The following is a 9424-nucleotide window of genomic DNA, read 5'->3' as shown; positions in this document are numbered from 1 at the left end:
ACATCAGTCATTTGGGCTAGAGGCCCTTGCAGCTAAATGCAAGACCTTCAAATGTTATTGAAGTGCATTTTTTTCCATGTGGCCCTGTTTAAAGTGATGTTTCTTTAGGGACTGCAGGGTGAAATATGAAGTTATCTGGGAGAGTAAATCTAAGATGTTGGACAGATGGCGAAGTGTCAGTACATCCAGAGAAACGTGTTTCATTTTATACAGGGGACGCTCTCAATCAATTTCAGCTTGAGAAAACAGCCGCTTGTACTGCATCGATGGCTCTTTTGGTTGATGTCATCTTTAACAGATCGATAGTGAACCCTATCAATTTCTAATAGATTTAAAATAAATGCATGAAAAAATACACCTAAAAATAAGAAGACAATTCAAAAAGGAAAAGTTTCTTAAAGATTAAGATTTCATTGAGAGTAGGAACTAAGTTTGTCACTATGAGGTGAAATAAAGTGACTGCTGATAGAACATGAAACTCTTTTACTCTATAGGACATGAGAAGTTGCATTTTTCACCTTAGTGTATGTCGGGAACAAATATCCTTGTGGAAGTTCTTATTTAAACCTTGCAAAATGGCTTTTTTAAGTGAATGTCTAAAGTCTCCATTTATAACCACATGAATTTAACAGACTTCAAATCACCATCTTTGTCCTCTTTCCTTGCTTGTGTCAGCTGCTCTTACCTCAAACCTCCCCACTTTACAAAAGACACAGGTTTGGCCAATAGCTATTCTGTTCTTAAACTGTTATGAGAAAATTGTATATAATAAGCTAACCATCCATAAGTTATGCTTATGGAGATAAACAATTTTGAATACACACACACGCACACACACATCTTGTCCTGTAATTATTTGCCATTTTAAAATGTTATTTGTCTTTGTTAAAACGGCTGTTTTTCAGTTAACCTCAAGTGTAATCAATCCTGAAATGCCTAGTAATGCATTTGGATCAGAGACCATGCATTTGTAACGAAAGTATAAACGTTATACAACCATATGGAGATTTCCTAAAAGTTTTGATTTGTATTTCAAAAATGACAGGATCTACATATTGATTGTTTAGCAGTGGTGGAATCCCAGGAGATTTGTCTACCAAGGATGATATTAGTTTCAGAGGAAGGTTAGGTGGATTCTATGTACTCTGGAGCAAAATTGACATTACTTTTAAAAGCTAACTACATAAAGACTCTGTGTAAGTCATATGTGATCTGCAACTATACCACTATGCCATTGTACTGTAAAAGAGCTCTCAACAACCTATACATGTGTAGGTATGAATGTGTTCCCATAAATGAGTTTTTACAAAAATGCCTGCTATAATATACTTGATATCCCTTACTCTACATCCTAGTTTAGAAGTCACATAAACCCATGCTTAAGTCCTAAATCTCTTGTTGGCTAATTATGTGATTAAGAGTAAGTTACTACTGTTGAATACTCCAATCAATGGGAACAGGATAAATGCACAACAAAGACATGTACTTAAGGAAATCTCTTATTCCCTAAATCCTGATTGGTAGAATAACTTGGCCCAGATGTTTGTGGACCTCAAGCTTAAGAAGCTCTATAGGATCTTGCCTCAGTGTCACAGCTCCCGAGTTGGATGTGAGGCGCTGATTGATCTGTCCTAAGGCTTATGCTCAATAAACTATCCGTATCTGACAGAAAAAAAAAGAGTAAGGTACTTAATCCCTGTACCATCAGTTTCCTCCTCTTCAATGCAAAGCATCCAACACATGAAATTGTAGATGAGATGGTATCTTGTAACACGCTCTTCATTCTGTAGGGGTAGAATTATTAATGCTAGACCAGAGAACATTAACCTTTCAGAAATATCAAAGGGCCCATGATTAAGTAAGAATGGGTCAGAATAGCAGATACAAGGAAACCTACCTAGAGAGGGCAAATGGGATCCTAGACAGGAATGGAGACTGTCTTCACAGAATGCAACAGCCTTACTTAACAATTTAATTTTTTTTCTTGAGGTGACAGGGGCTTAAAATTGATGTGGAAAGAACATAGTAAAATTTTTCCTCATTCGGAGTAACTGAGGTGGAACCCCTTCTGGATCATTAAAAAGTTTGAATTATATGATGCTTTTTATAGAAAGCAGTTTTGTTGTTTTCAAGTACATACAGTAATTGGCAAAACATTCAAGAAAGTATTGCCAAGTAGACTTCCTGCTGGCATGCTTAAGTGAAAAGCTGAGACTCATTTAAAATTAGCATATTATTATGTGTGTATGGAAATAGCCCAAATCAAGTTCTTGGAAATAGTTTCTTTTCTTAGGTAGGTTAGATATTCTTCCTAATCTATTACATGAAGAAACATGTTCACCATGCTTTTTCACTGGGGTTCTCTATTTAATTTTACATGAGCTACTTTATAAGTCAAGAAATATGTCTTTCAAATACCAGAAAAAATGTGATGAAATTTCCAGCCACACTGAGGCCACTCCTTCCACATATTTCAAAACAACATGGAACAGTTAATTATCTTCAGTGAGGAAGTAATGTGCTCTGTATCTTGAGCTGTTCATCATAAATTTACAAGCATATAGGGTACTACGGTAAGAAGTAGCTGAGTCTAGAGTGAATGTGACTTGAATCTTTAGAGTTGGTTATCCTTGATAGTCCTCTTTATATTTCTAATAGTTTAGTATGGATGTCATTTTTAAATTAATTTCAAAATGTTTCATCTCACAGACCTGTTTATATCCTGGGTTATGTGTCTTTAGCTCCTAAAACTGTTTATATAAGCAGATACCTCCATTGTTTTATACCTTTATTTATTTTGTCAGCAAAGGATTGTTGAGTCTTCACTATAATGATACTAGGCACTGAAAATGTGAGGATGGAATGATATTGGGTTTTAGAGACTTCTTCTTATGAGACTTGGGATGCATCATAATAAGCCATCTTAACTTTCTAATCTCCACACAAAGTTGAGATTTACAGTAGAAATCAGACTAAAGATCAATAACTTTTTTTTTTACTTTTATCTGCATTTATTTTATGCTGAATTCATTTCCGTGTCATGAGTTTTTGTTTCTTCAGTTTCTTCTGGGATATTTTTTTTTTCTGTGCAATCTCCTCTTCTGGCTTTGGAATGATCTGTTCCTTCTCAGTGAGGATCATCTCAATGTGGCAGGGGGAGCTCATGTATGGATTAATCCGACCATGAGCTCTGGAGGTTAGTCGGCGCATCTTTGGTGCTTTGTTGACCTGGATGTGTTTAATGACTAGAGAATCTACGTCTAAACCCTTAAGTTCAAATTACTCTCTGCATTTTTAAGCATGTGCAGCAAAAATTCAGCACTCTTTTTTGGCCACCGTACCTGTGCCCAGCCCCACTGTTTGGCCTGGGCGCACCTACTGACTCCACCATTATACCGCCAGAATGGCACACATTGCTTCTTTAAAGGGACATCTTTCAGATACTTGGTAGCTTTGCGGATATGCATACCCTTGATGGCCTGGGCAGCTTCCCGGGTGTTCTTAAAGTGAGCACGGAGGTTTGAAGCTCTTGATTTGCATGATTTTGTGGGATTTTCTGGGTCAAGGGAGTAGCGAACCATCTTCACAGGTCACCTCTGGCCGCGTACAGGAAGAGGGTCAATAACTTTTAAACGTGGTCATCACAGACTCATTCTTTATCCCACCAACATAATTCAAAGTTTCCCAGAAATCATGAGAACCTGAAATCGTCCTTATCACATCTAACTACTATAGCTATAGGTAAGCCTTTTTTTTTTTTTTTTTTTTTTGGAATTTGAGAATATAAATCATTAACCATTTAATTCTTTATGTGGGTTGCTATTCATGTAATTTATTCAGCATTTATTAACTACTCATAGTTATAAACTATAATTGTCTCCTCACTTTAAATAACTCCAATTCTAACTTTCATCTTGTTCTAGATTATCACCATTTATATTCTACTCTTTTTCCTTTTATGTGGCTACATTTTATAGAATGTCTATCTGCTGACGACAGTACTTTTCTGAACTAGCACTTCATGGCAAACCCTTTAATCATGGCTCTGTGCTGCTACAGCTCCTTCATAGTGAAACCGTATCTCAAGTACACATCCATAGAATTGTACTGCCTTTGGCAAATAGTTGTTGTAGGAGATTTTAAGTTGTGATCATACCAATGAAAATTGCAACTGGTTGAAGCTGGTTCAATAAAGATTAAAATAGTAGAACTGCTAAATCTTGATAGCTTCAACCGGATGTTTTATTATTTTTTAATTTTTTTTTTTTTGGCCTGTGCGTGTGAATCCCTACACGTTTCCCCCTTTTATATGTGTAATAGTCCTATTGTGTTAGGGTACATTTTACAATTATATTGATTCCTTTTAAGTCATTACTCTCAGTAAAGACATGCTGTGCATTTGGGTTTCATCATACAGTAGGTTTGGGGAAGGAAATAATGTTACAAAGTTGTTGACTATTTGACTTTAAATATTCAATATGTAAGAGCTCTTTTAATTTTACCATGAGAGAGAACCTATAGTAGCCTCTGACTGATTTGTGACAGTGTATCTTTAATGCCTCATCCAAAAAACTTGATGAAGTATAATATTCTTCTCAGGAAGTCACATATTATCTCCCATTAAATCTCAAAAAATATTTAAAAAAATGAAATCTGTAATTTAGCCTCAGACAGAATTCTTTGTGTTTTGTGAAAGTGTAAGAGGGTAGATAAAGTATATACATTAAATGCATTTAATGAAGCATCTCTTTTTAACACACACACACACACACACACACACAGCACATATGCATATACCCTTGAATCTGGATGGAATCACCCTGACAGGGTTTTCTGTCAAAAGGTACAAGATTAAAGCACATGTAGTTTTAATGCACTGAGAGCAAACACGGTTTTGCAGTCTTGTAAACAATTGAATTTTATGCATTCAGCAAATGTGCTAATTGGTTTTTACATTGTAGACTGCTCTTTTTTGTTCAACAGTAACTTCAGGAGTCCTTTCATCCACGTGCTCAAAATATTCTGGCTTTTAACAAGGAAGAAATCAAATAATATGTAAATACCTTTACCAATATTTAGAATATAACCTTGAAATGAGTGAATAGATATTCTCACACTTCAGATTTTGCATTTTGGAAAGTGTTATGATAGTGCTTGCAACCAGCTTTCAAACATATGTAACAGGAATACTCTGGAGGTTAATTACATTTAAAAATCTGCAAATTGCTGCGACTTTCCCGAGGTTGGAGGCCATATAAATATAGCTGTCATTCTTTTCCTGGGACTGGACCAATTTTTTTTTTAAAGCAAAAGGTTTTCATCTTGTTTTCCTGAAGCCTGACCTATGTTAGCAGTCATGATGCTTTATAGCATTGATGCAGCTGCCTACTGAACCATTTAGAGCACCTTTCGATCTGGGAAGTCTGATTACATTTTATGATCACACTTCTAAGGTCAAGGAATTTGATTTGCATCCATCAGGCAAGTAGAAGGAGGAAAGTCTCTCACAAGCATTATCTCCAGTTTGTCAGTGTCATCCCATATACATATAAATATATATCCATATACATATATATTTGTGTCATCCATATACACACACATCCATATATACATATATATGTATACATTCAGTTGGTGCTTTTATGCTACATTTCAAGATTTAAAAGCGTAAAGTCAGGGTCTTTGTAGAATCTAGAACAATGTACAATTCTAATTTATTAACTCATCATTCATCCAGGAGACCCTTTGCTATTTTAAAGGTTCCAGAAGGCAGAAGTACTTGTTTAATAAAAACAAGTAGCCATACATGAGGCAATCATTTTGTAAAGGGCACAGAGCTGGTGGAGCCAACATAATTTAGACTACAGATGCTGTACTAACTTCCTCCTGGGATTTGAAGAACCATCCCCGGAGCTGCCATTTCTGAAGCTGTCTACTAAGCCACGTGTGTGAAAATCTAAAATAAATTTGGTCCTGGACACATTTAATCCTAATGCTCTCTCCTCACTTTATTAGACGCAAATATAGAAATAGTAGTTATTTAAAGACTACCAAATTAAAGACTACCAAATTTAGTTTTGAGAGCTTTGAAAAATCACAGGATACCAATCCCAACTTGGTACCTTATAAAGGCACTTAAAAACCACACAATTGAGGCAGCTATTCTACACACTGAAGAGAAGGGCGGTCGGTGGGGGAAGAAATTTAATTTCAGAAAGATGGCTATTCCTGGAGTTTCATTTGACTTGATGCAACTAAATGTCAAATTGTGGAAAAAGTAAAGAATATCAGAAAACCTGAATTTGATCAAAAGGTTTATGTAGGCTGTTTACAAGGTCACCTTTAGTTTCACTACTAACAGTTCCTATTTTGTCAGAGTGTCGTTACCACCTCATGTGATAGCTATAACATTTTTGAAAAACAATTTTCTTGGGAGAACTTATGCCACAGACCTCTGTATTTAATAAAGATGTCTCAGTAAACTTCTAGGCATTTCCCAGCCTTCATTTTTGCTGGCTTATTCTACAGTTAATTGGTAATCAATCTCTGTCAAGATAAGCAATTTGATCTGCCTTAATGGAGTAACGAGTTCAGTTGGGAAGTGATAAAAACTCATTTCGTTTTAATATGACCTACTCTGCAGGTACCGCATGAGTTAGGACAGACATTTCTTGCTTCTAAGTCATAGAGAAAGAAATACCCAGATTTATCAAGAGTGGATGTGAACCACATCTATATAGAAAAGTATATCTTAAAAGGCTGCTTCATTTTTAATTATGCACCCTTGATCAATCAGTATCTTGTATATGTTATAATAATGCACTAATAATTTGGTGTTTTTTTTAATTAGATATTTTCTTTATTTACATTTCAAATGCTATCCCCTTTCCTAATTTTCCTTCAGAAAATCCCCATATTCTCTGCCCCCTTCCCTTGCTCCCCAACCCACACACTCCCACTTCCTGGCCCTGGAATTTCCCTATACTGGAGCATAGAACCTTCACAGGACCAAGAGCCTCTCCTCCCATTGATGACTGACTAGGCCATCCTCTGCTACATATGCAGCTGGAGCCATGAGTCCCACCAAGTGTTTTCTTTGGTTGGTGATTTAGTCTCAGGGAGCTCTGGGGGTACTGGTTAGTTCATATTGTTGTTCCTCCTATGGGGCTGCAAACCCCTTCAGCTCCTTGGGTACTTTCTCTAGCTCCTTTATTGGGGACACTGTGCTCCATTCAATGGATGGCTGTGAGCATCCACTTCTGTATTTGTCAGGCACTAGCAGAGCTTCTCAGAAGACAGCTTTATCAGGTTCCTGTCAGCAAGCTCTTGTTGGCAGGATAGTGTCTGGGTTTGGGGGTTATTTATGGGATGGATCCCCAGGTGGGGCAGTCTCTGAATGGTCATTCCTTCAGTCTCTACTCTGAAATTTTTCTTGGTAGCTTCCTTCCATGGATATTTTTCCCCCTTGTGAGAAGGACGGAGATATCCACAATTTGGTCTTCCTTCTTCTTGATTTTCATGTGTTTTGCAAATTGTATCTTGGGTATTCTGAGCTTCTGGGCTAATATCCACTTATCAGTGAGTGTGTGTTTTTTTGTGACTGGGTTACCTCACTTAGGATGATATCTTCCAGATACAACTATTTGTCTAAGAATTTCATAAATTCATTGATTTTAATAGCTGCGTAGTTCTCCTATGTGGAAATGTATCACATTATCTGTACCCATTCCTCTGTTGAGGGACATCTGGGTTCTTTCCAGCTTCTGACTATTATAAATAGGGCTGCTATGAACACAGTGGAGCATATGTCCTTATTACGAATTGGAGCATCTTCTGGGTATGTGCCCAGGAGTGGTATTGCTGGGTCTTCCGGCAGTACTATGTCCAATTTTCTGAGGTACTGCCAAACTGATTTCCAGAGTGGTTGTACCAGTTGGCAATCCTACCAACAATGGAGGAGTGTTCCTCTTTCTCCATATCCTCACCAGCATCTGCTGTCACCTGAGTTTTTGATCCTAGCCATTCTGAATGGTGTTAGGTGGAATCTCAGTATTGCTTTGATTTGCTTTTCCCTGATGACTAAGGATGTTGAACATTTGTTTTTTTTAGATGCTTCTCAGCCATTTGGTATTCCTCAGTTAAGAATTCTTTGCTAAGCTCTGTACTCCATTTTTTAGTAGGATTATTTGGTTTTCTGGAGTCTAACTTCTTGAGTTCTTTGTATATATTGGATATTGACCCTCTATGGGATTTAGGATTGGTAAAAATCTTTTCCCAATCTGTTGGATGCCTCTTTGTCTTATTGACAGTGTCCTTTGCCTTTCAGAAGCTTTGCAATTTTATGAGTTCCCATTTGTTGATTCTTGATCTTACAGCACAATCCATTGAGGATCCAAGTTCAGGATTTTCCCCTGTGCCAATATCTTCAAGTCTTTCCCCCACTTTTTCCTCTATAAGTTTCAGAGTCTCTGGTTTTACGTGGAGTTCTTTGATCCACTTAGACTTGAGCTTTGTACAAGGAGATAAGAATGGATCAATTTGCATTCTTCTACGTGCCAACCCCCAGTTGAGCCCGCACCATTTGTTGAAAATGCTGTCTTTTTTTCCACTGGATGGTTTTAGCTCCTTTGTCAAAGATCAAGAGACCATAGGTGTGTGGGTTCATTTCTGGGTCTTCAATTCTATTCCAATGATCTACCTGTTTGTCATTGTACCAGTACCATGCAGTTTTTGTTGTTGTTGTTGTTTGTTTGTTTTTTGTTTGTCTTTTTTTTTTCCACAATTGCTCTGTAGTACAGCATGAGATCAGGGATATTGATTCCATCAGAGGTTCTTTTATTGTTGAGAATAATTTTTGCTATCCTAGGATTTTTGTTATTCCAGTTGAATTTGCAAATTGCCCTTTCTAACTCTGTGAAAAATTGAGTTGGAATTTTGATGGAAATTACATTGAATCTGTAGATTGCTTTTGGCAAGATAGCCATTTGTACTATATTGATCCTGCCAAATCATGAGCATGTGAGATCTTTTCATCTTCTGAGATCTTCTTTGATTTCTTTCTTCAGAGACTTGAAGTTCTTATCTATCAGTATCTTGCACTATGTTATTATAATGTACTAACTGTTTGGTGTTTTAACAAATAATGAGAATAGTTGTTTGCAAAACTAATAGTTAGTGAAATCAAAGTCTCCATAAAAAATAAATATGGTAACTTTAGGGGTTGGTGATCACTTTAGAAGTTGATTGTACATGTCACCAAAATGCTGTAGTACTGTGTGTAATGCTAAAAAGTAACTCAGAAACCACACTATGTCATAGATCATCTGACTGATTTCAGTGTAAGAGAAAACATTCTTTATTCAACAGAAAAACAAATTGTTGAGGAAAATAAGAATTTAGAGATAGCTCACATGATGATGAATAG

At 36.6% G+C, this 9424-nt stretch overlaps 1 pseudogene; it reads right to left on the bottom strand.

The window, feature by feature from the left end:
* Positions 1 to 3027: 3027 nt before the first annotated feature.
* Positions 3028 to 3581, bottom strand: LOC110309535 (large ribosomal subunit protein uL22 pseudogene; annotated as a pseudogene).
* Between the last annotated feature and the right edge of the window lie 5843 nt (positions 3582 to 9424).

The sequence above is a fragment of the Mus caroli genome, unplaced genomic scaffold, assembly GCF_978045245.1.
Source record: "Mus caroli unplaced genomic scaffold, Mus_caroli_1 scaffold_12, whole genome shotgun sequence".
Lineage (NCBI taxonomy): Eukaryota > Metazoa > Chordata > Mammalia > Rodentia > Muridae > Mus > Mus caroli.
The sequence above is the reverse complement of the archived record's forward strand: the minus strand, read 5'-3'. Positions and strand labels throughout refer to the sequence as shown.